This window comes from Amblyomma mixtum, chromosome 3, assembly GCF_055824585.1.
Source record: "Amblyomma mixtum isolate Tamu chromosome 3, ASM5582458v1, whole genome shotgun sequence".
NCBI classification, from domain to species: domain Eukaryota; kingdom Metazoa; phylum Arthropoda; class Arachnida; order Ixodida; family Ixodidae; genus Amblyomma; species Amblyomma mixtum.
The window spans coordinates 429,955,984-429,969,271 of record NC_143014.1 but is presented as its reverse complement, the minus strand read 5'-3'; positions in this window follow the sequence as shown (position 1 = coordinate 429,969,271).

Below are 13,288 nucleotides of genomic sequence, written 5' to 3'. Positions count from 1 at the left end.
GGCACTTAGATCTGTTTGAATGCGAAAGCATTGTGCACTACTGCTGTGTTTGTGGTTTGCGCGTTCGTGTAACTGAGTTCGTGTTGGTCACGAAACCGCACACCATTCGGAGCTCCATGGGTTGTTGCTCATATATGCAGAATTGGTCATTCTCTATTTAACATTCATAGATTGCGGGGAGTCCTAATACCACTAGCAGATGTCTGTACCGACCACAGACCTATGCGACCCATGCTGATCTTCCCGAGCAAATTCTCGCGCAGCTGGCGCGACGCACCTCCGAACTTACCCAAACTTCCTCCTATTGGCTGGAACTTGCGCAGCGCTCCTCCGAACTTACCCGAGCTTACGCGAGTTATTATCAAGAAACCGAGTTACCGAGCAACTCGGGTAAGCTCAAGTAAGGGTCCCCATTTTCTGTACACACTTTCCACGGACGCAACGTGGGGGCCACGTAATGCTCGTGCATTAAAAGCAATGATTTTTACCTTATGAGCTACAGAAGACAGTACACGTCTGGGGCTGGCGCATACATGTCTGTGCTTTCTGCACTGAAATGTAGCGTTTGAGCCTGTGAGAGAACTCTAATTCGACTGTAGATTATGCACATTTTCTTGTTGTCTATGTTGGTGTGAATATATTTTTCTATTTGTATATGCTGTTTGAATAACCTACTTCTTCCTTCTACTCTGTCCTCAATCTTACGCGTTTTCTTCCTCCCTATATTTATTGGCGTTTTGCCTCCACCGATATGCAAAACATCCAGTTTGCTGGGAAAATTGGTTATGAGGACAGGAAAGGCCCAGTAACTGCATCAGTCAACGGTGGACATCTCGATCGTGACCTTACACTCTAAGAACTGATACTCTCTATGATAGAGTATACCGACTACTGTACTCTCTCTAGCAGCAGTTTACTCCGCCCAAACTGCCTAAGGAGTGAAACGACTCCTACGGTAAAGAGTAAAACTGCGAGCGCACTCCCTCTAGGGCCTGAGGGAGTTGGAGGTTGTTTATTTTCTTAGGTTTTGTACTGCAGCGGAGCCATATATATAGTGACCTGTGACTCGTATCTCATGCAAACTAGTGATAAGCAAAAACAACCAAACAAGAAAGTGCGCTGTGCTCCGCCCACAGAGCCAGACCTTGTACATAACCGATACGTGCAGTGTACACTTTGGAGATTATTGCGTTGCATTCATACAGCATATTTGATTTGATTTCAATGAATTTTACGTCCCAAAGCAACTGCACTGACATCGCGACATCCCAAAGCGAAGTGCACTAACATCGCGCAGTGCATGAGGCTTTGGAGTTTCGCATTCATCGAAATGCGACCGCCGCGGGGTTCTGAATAGTCTATACCATTCAGCGAAGCCATGCACTTCCGTAGAATGCGTTTAAGAAGAGACTGTCATGGTAACTGTCGCAATTTATCCTAAACATTAGTTTATTGCTGTGTGAATATATTTTCTGCCCTTCGGAACCGCCATTCGCATTTTGCAACATCTATTTCAGCACAACAACCTCCAAGAAAAAGCGGTTCGCAGAAACGAGCGATGCTTCTGTTAAAGGAAAACACTTCTGTCAGATCCCGTAAACCTTCGCGGTCGACGGCGAAACATTAGTCTAAACACTTTATATGGCATTCCTACTACGGTATGAATGATCGACGAGTGCTCTAGGGAAGCTACACATAATTTTAATACGAATAATAGTGCATCAGGACGCCAGTTAACTCGTTCGCGAATGGCGAGTCAACGTACTGTGCACCATGAAATTGCTGTCGAGTAAAGATTTACCGTGGCGTTGTGGCGTTCAGATGTTGCCTTTACTGTTTCATCATTTACTGAGCTGTGCCAACTCTAACCAGCCAGCGATCTACCAATTTAGAGAACAGAACTCGCGACATATACGCACGAAACTGCCGCTGAACTCAAAATGTTAGCATATATAACTAGTGAAAAGCATTACCACTCGTCCCAACTAAAGTCCCTTTATGAGCTTTTCTAAAAAAAGCTAAGTACCGAAAACGTTTGCGGCGCCGCCGACGCACACTATTGGACAGCGCCCACTTCCGGTTGAGAACTGGTTCCGTTCCGCCATGTTCTTCCTAAGTCGTCCGGCTGCATAGTTCGACGGCGCTTGCACGCTACGTTTCTTCATGACGCGAGAAGCGCCCGGACTAACCTCGACTGATCGAAGCCATGCAGAGCTGCATCTACGTTTTGCCAGATTACTGTAGATGATCCTGACCTGGTTGTCTCGAAGTTTCCTTGCCGGCTTTAAATTGAGCGATGTCGCGAGCGGCGGGCATTTCGTAGTTCGGCGACTGACGAGCACGTCTGTTGCTTACGGCGCCGCCGAGTGATTCAGTTGTTTTGTGGGCGCAAGTCAGCCCAAATAAAGAGCTTCGTTTGCAAGTTTAGTTGCTGTCTTCCTGACCGCTGGACTGCCGTCACTACAACGTGACAGTATAGTTGGGCTGGCCACGGACATTCAGCGGAGGTGACTTTTTTATATTTGTCGCTGTTTGCTGGAAGTCACTTTAGTTTATCGGACGCTTTTTTTTTTGTGTCCGCAGCAGCACATGAAATGCCGGGCTGTTGCGCCTTCGGGTGCTCAACCCAGTCAGGAAAAGGGCTGGCGTTGTTTTCAGTGCCGCTGGCGAAGAACGATATTGTGCGACAGAAAGCGTGGCTCCACAGGATTGGGAGAAAAAATTTCAAGCTGACGAATTCTAGCAAGTTATGCGATGTAAGCTCAATTCCTTTTTTCCATCGTTGAGATTCGATGCTATAGTAGCAAACTTTGGCTGGCGAGTCAGAATTGGTAAAGCTCCCAGCTCGCACTATGCTTGACGATTGTTTGATTACGCGCTGCTGTCCGCCTTTGTCATTTCGTAAACATGCATGTCAGTGCAAGTATGCGCGCGTATTTCAGCCTACGGCTCAATTCCGGCACCTACTGCAGCTGGCCCATTGAGATCAAGTAGCCAAAAACTTTTCGCTCAGTAATGCGCCCTGAAACCGTAGCCTCTTGCGAAGTGTTCTGCAGTACGCCCCGCCAATTCTTAATAGTACCGCGCGACCGTCGACCAGCCGGCTTGTCAGCGCCTGATGACAGCGCTGAGCGGCAAAACGAGCGAGAAACAGTGCATCTGAAACAAATGCTCTTATTCTCGCTTGATTCGCGCTCCGCGCCATGATAAGGCGCTGACAAGTCGACGCTCGCGCGGTACTATTAAAAAATTGGCGGTGTGTACATAACTCGCGCTCCAATTAGATGAATTTACATGTGTTCACACTCGCGCATAGCATGTCTGATTTATTGGGGTGTTAGCTGCACAAGTGCTCTACGTGCCAAAAGTTTGTGACACGGGCGCAAAGGAATTTTATTGCTGTGCGAAACCAAGGGTCAGTCTCAGCGTCCAGTGCCCATAATATTTATTTCATTCTATTCCCGCCATACAAGTAATCCGCGAGGCAGCACCGCAATTATTTCGCGCATACCGGCCCCCCGCAGACATCGGATTCCCTGTCTGTCCTAGAAATTCATGAAGGGACTTGAGTGTGCTCACCTGCACAGCTGGGTTTTTGTATTTTTCATCTTCATATATATTCCTAATACGACTACCCTTCTTTAAAGCTCCATTTTACTGAAGATCAATTCGAGCCCATAATTCTGAGGAAGCTTGGCATAAAGAAACTGAAATGCACTGCTGTCCCGTCAATATTCTCTCACCGGCCAGCAAAGCTGCCCCGCAAACCGCCGTTGGTAGTATTTGCAATAATATGCTATATATAAAGTTGCACGCGTGTCCGTGTTCTCTCGCGAACTGGCCGCCGCACCACAACTGCAGTTTCGCCGTCTCCGACAAAACTCAACGCAAATCACATTCGGAGCGCATTACTGGTACGTTTCCCTTGTTCTCATACCAAGCTCATTTACATTTTTCACTGCCCATTACAGCAAAGCCGCGACTCTGCAAGGTCCGCCGTTCCAGTGCATACAACCGCGCCGCCGGAACGCGTTAGGAAGAACATGGCGGACAACTCGAGCCGCAGGGGAAAGGGCGGTAGGAGAGGAGGGACTTGTCGCTACTTAGCAAAGCTGATCTAGGGACCTTAGTCCCAACCATAGGCGAGAGGTAGCGCACTCGGCTCGCAATGCACAGTTTCCCGGTTCGAATCCTCCCTCCGGCGCAGCTTTTTTTTCCCAGCCATTCGTAATAAAGGAGTGTTTCTACTCCTGCAGAGGGAGTGCGCCTAGCAGGAGTGCGGCGACTCTGGATAAAGGAGTGAAATATGGGACAAGCGTATACTCCATCGAAAGGAGTTCCCCGCACTCCATTTGTTCTTAGAGTTTAATGGAAGAGATGGTTAAGGGTTGGAAAAAAAGGCGCCGCAGTGAATCGCTCCGAATTAATTTAGACCCATGAGGGCGGTTCAACAGCGCAAACACACACAGACCAAGAAAGAGACAAGACACGGTGTGTGTGTCTTGTCTCTTTCTTGGTCTGCGTGTGTTTGCGCTGTTGAACCGCCATTATGGGTCTAAATTAATCCGGAGTCATTCACTACGGCGACACCAACTGGCCCAATCTGCAGTTCTTCTATAATTTAGACCACCTGGGGATAATTAACATGCACTGACATCGCAAAGCACAGGGAGGTCACCGTCGTAAGCTGTGCGATATCAGCGCACGCTAAACCGCATACCTGAAGCGCACCTTGAGAAAAGGCGTCGAGAAGAGGGGAGAGGAAATACAGCAAGGTCTTAGTCACGAATTCCATCCGCAGCCGACAGTTGTACTTGGCTCGCGCAGCGCCTGAAAGGTAAGGTTACTGACGACAAGCAGCAGCCGCGCTTTCAGAAAACAATTTTGTTTTTGTTTTGAGTAGACGTTTAATTGTGTATATATGCGGGTTACATGCTTGACAACATGAGGTAGGTTGGATATGCCTTGTTCCCTAAAATTATGCGACGTCAGCGGCAGGAATTAGACCCGCACCTAAAACGTTCACCGCTGCAGCAGACGCGCGCTGCCGTTTGAGCGCCTGCATGCATGTTATGCAATCAGTCAAGCTGCGAACAACTCCAATTCGCTGCTATTAAAGATGAAATGCTTAGCTTTCGTTCTCGGCAAACACAGGCGTAAGGAGAACATGCGGCCGAATTAAGAAGAACGTGTACCCGGTGAGCCTAGTGAAGAGCATGAACTCCAACCTGAAGAAGAACATGAAGCCGAGCTTATACGAAGTACTTTTGAATTTTTGGTCCTAATGGAAGAAAGCAGAACAAACATACCACAATTATAGCCCAGAGAGGGATTCGAACCGCCGCCGACGCAAACATATTAGCTCCACTTTCCGCTGCCTTAGACCACTCGGTTATCACCGCAGGCTTTCGCGCCGCGCGTTTAACTGGCAGCCTCTCGCACTGTGCTTTGTTGTTGTTGTTGCCTCTGCTGCGATGGCACATACCCACGGTGGGGGACTGGCCAGGGGCCAGGTTTGGTCCAGATCCAAACAGTGGAAAAAAATTAATTCAGTCTTATCTCAAGCGGTTCTTAAATAAAAGCTGAGGAACCTGAGAAAACGAATAACAAATTTTAAGAGATTTTGAGATTGGAATGAAAATCGAGAAAACAAAGAGGTGAGGATTGAAATAATTTAATTAAAAGGTATTAATAATAAATAAATAAATACTGAGAGAAAACCACAGGGAAAGAAGAGTTAACACAAAAGCATACATGTGAAGAAGCTCACATACAAGCTTAAGGTCATGCTCTTTGACGGTTTCACGGAAGGAGAGTAGGACTTGAATAGTAAACGGCAGCCCTAATCAAATGACGGGAATTTGCAAATACTTTATTCTCTGCCCAGCAAACCGCCGGCAGAAGAGGATGAAATGACCTAAGAATTCAACGACCCCGCATGACGCACAAAGATTCGGCGGTGTGAACCCATAACGGCGTAAATAAAGATTGAGACGAGGAATCCTGCAGGGCCATAGCATCATGGAAACCTCACATTGCCTTGAAGCACTAAATGAACGTTCCATGGGAATTTTAAGCGTTCATAGTGTGCTGTAGCAAGGGTGGGCTCATGGCTCAGGTTTTGGTGCAGTTGGATACGTGCACAGTCAGCAGGGTAAGATTTGGAGCGACGTGGGCAACAGGCCGATTGATCGCTGATTTCGCTAAGAAATCGACCATCGGCGTGTTGTGCTTTGAATATTATAGCCTTCATCGTCTTTCATCAGTCCGTTCCGCGCCATTGGCGAAAACTGCCAAGAAAAAAAATTATTTTGGGAAAGGAAAGGCGCAATAACTGCCTCACTTCTTGTGAAAGCCTCTAACGTGCCGTGATGAATGGGATGAAAACAGGAGTGAAAGAAGTGAAGAAAAAGTTAAGTGCCGTATAGTACAGGATACCAGATTAATTTCTGCCACTTGGTGTTCTATGGCATGATCGCATCCACATTTTTTTTTGTTTTCAGTTGCGTTGACGCACTGGCCGACGTAGCCACGGCGGCAGCGGCGGCAGAGGCAGCGTCCGGCCGAGGCGAACGTCCCATAGTTCTGTGTAGCACATGCTGGAGCGCCCCTCTTTGGCATGTGTCAAGCGCTGGTAAAACGGGTGCCACACAGAAAAGGGGGTGAAGGAAGTCCAGTGCGCTGTCGCTCTCTAAGCAGATAGGAAAAAAAGTGCCCGATAAGGCAGGCTCAAGACTCGAGTGCGGCCACCTACACCTATGGACGTCCTAAAATACGCAACGCCTTACCTCCAGTGCATTTCCTGCTTACATATACTCTCGACGGCAAGGTATCAACTTTAAATTTCTTATCCTTAAACTCTTTTGACTGCACATTTGGCATAAGAATCTGGCGCAGCCGTGGAAGTGCGTAATTCTTCTGTGCTTTGAGAGTAAGTATCACCATTTAGCCAAGCAATATGCCAAGAGCCATGAAAAGACACCGAAGCACTATACACCACACTCTATTAAAATGTGTGTCCTTCAACAGGGACGACTGGCTTCAATCCCAGTTGGGATTGTGTTGTTTGTGCACTGCTTGCACTTGCTTTCACCAGTGCGTTCGTTCCCAAGTTTAGCGAACGATCATGGTTTTTCACTAATGCACGCTGTGAACCATTTTCCGTCCTCTCATGCTTGCAGATTTGCTCTCGAAGGTATCGCCACGTAAGAATACCGCAGATTGTTAGTAAATTTATCAAAGCAAATATTAACATTCTATGCCATCCTTTAGAATGGATCATCAGTTGTCACTCTTAACAGGAGTCTATCCCAGCACCTTAAAATTGTACACTACCATTACAAAAAGAGGTTGATCAAAACGTTTTTGCTGATTACAAGCCTATCACCTTGTTGTTATGCATGAACACGCTTTTTGAAAAACCTATAGCTGAGAGTTTACTCGAGTGTTCAGGTAGATCTGTAGCGCCCGGCGACGCTATAAAGCGCAGGCGCTGCGATCGGCGTTCCCGCGACAGAAGAAAATAAAGAACGACAGCGCGTGCTCGGAGCGCACGCCCGGCACGCGCAGTTCGGAACTAGAAGCCTGCCACGCTGGTCGTCTCTGTCTGGTGCTCCGCTGCGACCCCGCAAACCCTCAACAGTGGTGACCTGGCGAACCGTGCCTTCTATCTCAGCGGCGTTCCAGCATGGCGTACTGGCAGCACCCAAGTTTCGACCCGCCGCTCCCGGCGTTCCGGCCTGCAGGCGTCGGCGGGTGGTTCGCCCAACTGGAGGCTGCGATGTACCTGAACGGCATCACCATCCAGCCGTTCAAACACGAAGTCCTTTGTGACATCCTCCCGGCCGACCTCCTGCGTCGGCTCACCTACTCTGCTTTCGGCGGCCGGCCATACGATGAGCTGCGTGCGGCCGCCTTGGCGTACTTCGGCGCCTACTACGTTCCGCCGCCGCTCTACGACGCAGCGGACCCGTTTTCGCCGCCGCCAGCCTCTGGCCCTGCACCGGCCTCGCTCGCGCCCACGCAGCCTTCATCAGAACCCGGCCCGCCTCAGCAGCCCCTCGCCGCATCGCCGCCACTCCCGTCCAGCGTCTCCAGCCCGGCTGTCTCTCTCGACGCCACACCAGGTGGGATCCGCACGAGCTTCGCCTCGCGTCCTTCTCCCACTGCTATCCGACCCGCGTCTCTGGCTCTGCCTCCTTGCGCTTCAGTGGCCTTGTCGCCAGAGCCTCCTGCAGCCAAGGACGACTCTGCGGCAGCAGCCGTGCCGAGGCTTCCGGCATCTCCATCTACCTCGTCACTACCGCCAACAGCTCTGCAGGCCTCTTCTGTGAGGTTGAAGCCGTCGCCCGCTGATGCTAAAGAGCCCTCGACAACGACCAAGCCTGCTTGTCACACTCCCAGCCCCTCAGAAGGTCCGCAGAGCACTACTCGTCATCAGAAGCAGGATGAGAAAGCCAACCCGATGACAGCAGTAACAAGCACGGCGATCGCCTCCAGCCCCACTTTGCCTGAAACAGTTCCTGACCCAGTGTCAGCGCTTGCTCTCACGCCCGACCATGCCCTCACGCGCATCAGCACTGGCCAGTCGCTCCGGACGGCCACTCCCGCTTTACCCCAGCACCTCGAATTGAACCCAGCAACTTCCTCCGTCATCACCACAGCTGTCACCGTTGTCTCGTCGGTCACACCTGTGCCAACCCTAGTGGCCGGACCGCACTGCTCGCGCCCTACATCACGGGCACCTGAGCCATGTAAGCCAGCCATTTCCACCTATTTGGACGACTTGAAGCTGGCGCTACAGCAGCGACACGACACCACGCTAAAGACCACATCTGTCCACGGAGCCGTTTCGACCGCTCCCTTGCTTGTGACGGCGTACTCCGTGTGCCAGCTTCCCGCCGACATCAGCTGCAACGGTCCAGCACCAATGACACTTGTGCCAGCGGGCAGCACTACAGTCGGTGACGGCCCCACCATGGCCTCCATTGCCCTAATATGCTTTGTCAGCTCGGCACTCTGCCTCATTCGCCCGTTGCGCAGCAGCCAGGCTCGTCCACCTGAGCCCGTGCACTCCACCCGACAGCTCTTCCCGGCCCCCGACATGAACTTACCGGACCTTGTAGCGACCCCGTGGGGACACTGTTACTCCAGCTGCCTGCTTGCCTGCCGTTGCTACTCCATCTCTGCCCCGTCGGCGCGTATATTTCGACGTTCCGTCTAGGCGGGGGGCCCTGTAGCGCCCGGCGACGCTACACTCTCAGAAAAAAACCGGCCCAGGGGGGAGTAAAGACAACTTTAGTCCTAAAAAGGGCTCTTTAGTCCCTAAATTTGCACACGACACACTCCTTGCCAAAAATGCGCGCCGTGCGCAAACTCAACGGACTAACTGCCGAGAAAGAGACTAACGGGAGGCGAATCGCAGCACAGCAGCACGCGAAAATTGCGCGAGAAGACCCTGACTGCAATAGTACTCGATTTTTGAAGCGCATGGATGTCGTCTAAGGCCAGTGAGGGCACTGCCGCTGCCTGTGACGAGGCGGATACCCTTTTCCGTGAGAAATAGGCTTCGTGCCACCGAAACGGCTGGCAGCTGTGCAAGTGCATAAACAATTACTACGAACTTCAATACGTGTCAAATGTGAGTTGTAAAAGTTAGGGTGGAGCAAGTACACGTAGTTTCATACCGTTGCCGTTGTTTACGAGCTTATGTGATGCTGTGTAAGTATCGGCGACACTTAGCAGTCAATTCCCTGTCACCGCTCTCCGCCGGTAACAAAAAACGAAGTGAACCATCGCCTTCTACCTTTGTTTTCAACAGGCTGTAATGTGCAGCTGCCAATTGCAAGGAAGAAGACCACCTTATACGCAAAAAAAGAAACAAAAAGAAAACCACTGTTGTGGTTGTGAAGTACCTGCCGTAATGTATACACAGTTCAGCACTTCTTTTTTGGCCAAAACGTGACTTAGACCGTTGTGCGTGCGCATTAAAGCTTACCGCAGGTTTCTTCAGAAGCATATGACACCAAAACCACCACACTGTGATAACAATTTGAGTGGTACAGACAGACCGTGTGTGTGTTTCCCATACAAGGATTTTATTTTCTACCGTGGACTGTCCTCTGTGGTGGCGTAGTCATATCCGCGCTCGGCTCATAATCCAAAGGTTGTCGGTTCGAATCCTGGTGTTTTCATGTATGTTTATTTCTGTTTCCTTTATCGTTGTTATATGTGTGAAGTTCTGTCGGAAACTATCCCGCTATAAATTACGCTGGAAATCACGTGTCATTTGCATTTTTTCATTGAATGTCTGCTCCCGGGGACTAACGGTTGCACCCTTTCGAAGGGGACCAACAGTTACACCCTTTGCAGTTAGTCCCGGAAAGGACGATTGCCAGTGGCAGGTCAGTTAGTCCCCAAAAAGACTAACCTCTCGCCCCCTATTCGCCCCTTTTTTCTAAGAGTGTATAAAGCGCAGGCGCTGCGATCGGCGTTCCCGCGATAGAAGAAAATAAAGAACGACAGCGCGTGCTCGGAGCGCACGCCCGGCACGCGCAGTTCGGAACTAGAAGCCTGCCACGCTGGTCGTCTCTGTCTGGTGCTCCGCTGCGACCCCGCTAATACCTCAACAGATCTAATGTACATTGTTCAAAATGAGCACGACTTTATCAAGGATTCTTTTACCGCTACATCAGTACTTACAGTTCAAGAAATTTCTTAGCAGTACACTTGACAATAATCAGGTTGTATCAGGTGCAATCCTGGGCATTAACAAACTGTCGATTCTTTAGGCCATGCTTTATTCGCAGTGGTCGCTGAGGTATGCTTGAAAAATGTCTCTCTGACTTCATGTTGAGTAGATCAATATACCTTGTTTCAAGGCGCTCTTTGGCCAAAGCTGCCCTTGCGCCATTAAAATTCATCATCATCCGCAGCAGCAATATTTTATTATTAATCTCATAAAGCGATGTGATGTGGTTTTGTGGTCTTACCATTAAGGTATTAAAAGTAATTAACAGGCCATATTCAGGTTACAAAAATAAGTGCAATAAGTTCGCAGCAAAGCAGTAAAAATCCAAGATGCAATAGTTTACAGTCATATTTTTATACATGTATATTTTTGAACGGCTGCATTGCTTTCCTTTAGTTCGCACAGGGCGTTTAAACGCCGACGGCACAACCTTAAGAATTTAAACACAGGTCACTTGATCAAAGCCGAGGGGTACTTGCAAATAATGAACTTCAGAACACAACGATATGATTACAACGAAAAAAAAATGACATATTTGTTATAATAAAAAAATCTTGAAAGAGACACTTAAGCTCCGCCTTAAGGGCATGATACAATAGCGTTAATCTGTTAATGCCCATATAGACGCTTTACAGCGGCGTGACATGGGGGCTGCCATCTTTGATCACGTGATCACGCCGCCATTACTCACCTCCTGACCGCTCGGCATGCGCCTCGTCGCGACGGCTGCTGCGTCTGATGTTTCGGTTCCCACAGGCAGTGTTTCAGCTGATACGGTCGTAAAGAGTGGGGAGACGACACTGTGGTTGGTCCGAAGCTTCGAAGGACATGTGAAAACCCCAATTTGATCACTTTAGGCGTGAAAACGTGATCGGGCTTCATGTCGCGAAGAGCCGCTGAGCTCTCCGCCTCTTCGAGGGAACGGGTGGATCGCCTGAATGCCGCTGAAGGCTTCGCTTAATATTTTTTTTATTGTTATTATCTAAAACAGCAAGGTTTATTGACCCTGCGGCTGCGCAGGTCGTTGTCGTATTGTGTACATGCATGCAGACACTTCTCTAAAACGCTCACATGCATATCGTGCTCATTTGTTTACAACCTGTTAAAGGTGCATAGGGAACCAAAACTATTTTCTGTTGGTTTGCTAAACAAAGGAAGGAGACAAAAATAAATAAACAAACAAATGTTACCCAATCATTTAAGCAGTACCATGCATCAAGCAGCCTTCACAAGCTGGCATGCAATTGGTTACAAGGATTCCGCGATATAATTGTTATAACGCGCGCATGGCAGAGCGTTCACTACACGAAGTTCACAGTTATGTCAGCCTCACATAGTATAAAATTGTGGTACGCTCCATGCTTGATATGCGGACATGAAAATGCTCGAGGTCTCGTTGGTTGTAAGTAAATCAGCCAGAGTCACTTCTAATGACTGTCTCGCATGGATCGCGAGGAAGTGACAACCGCAGAACACAGCAGCCGTAACACAAGTGCTTTATTCCGATCGTGGTCCACGAAAACCGCGCTACTTGGAGCGAAGTTCAACAGTAGCACCAAGACGTGTGTAATACACGAACTGACAGTAAGCGTTGTCCGCTCGCCCGGCTATGGGACAGCTTTTTCATGCGGCTATGTTGCGCACTTACCCTCGCAGATTTTCCAAGATCGAGACCTTTCTATATTCGCTGTCTTGCGCTGGCGAACATGTGTGTTGCGTTCGCCCGTTCGGAAAGGGTGGATGCCCAACGGGCGCGAACAGGGGCAGTACGTCCTTGTGCAGTTCGGTTCCGTGAAGCTCGCAAACGATCGCATCACGCCCCTTTAACTGTTTGTCGCAATATTTGCAATCCACAACAGAGCATGTATTTTCTCTTTCCACCTTTCCACTGGTCCGTCGAGGCATACACGCCGGCGTCTTACGAGGCAAGTAATGACGCCGTGTTCTGAGCGCACCTGTGGCGCCATCTGGTCTCAAACGGAAGAACTGCGCGCTGTAAATGGTCTATATGCGGAATGGGTCACTCTCGACTTCGCATTCATAGGTGCCTGGGAGTCCTCAAGCCACTCCTGGCGGAGTAGCGCAGCAGTGAGCATGTGCGACCCAGGTTGCTCTCCCCGAGCAACCTCGCGCGACCTATCATTAATCAACTGCCACCTGTGAGTGAGTGAGTGAGTGAGTGAGTGAGTGAGTGAGTGAGTGAGTGAGTGAGTGAGTGAGTGAGTGAGTGAGTGAGTGAGTGAGCGAGCGAGCGAGTGAGTGAAGGTTTACTGAAGAGGATGGTGGCTGGAACAAATGTGGGTGGGCCCTGCAGTCTAAGGCTCCGGAGGCTGCTGCCGACCTTCTGGTGATAAAAAGGAGCTCTGCCTGTTCGTTGAGACGTGCGCTGGCCAACTTCACCTCCCATAGCTGCATTCCGTGGCTTTAGATTTTTTATTTATTTATTTATTTTATTTATTGATACTGCGATCTTTTACAAGACCTTAGCAGGGTGGGCCTACAGTAAAAAAGCAAACAGGCGCTGTAAACAATAAACAT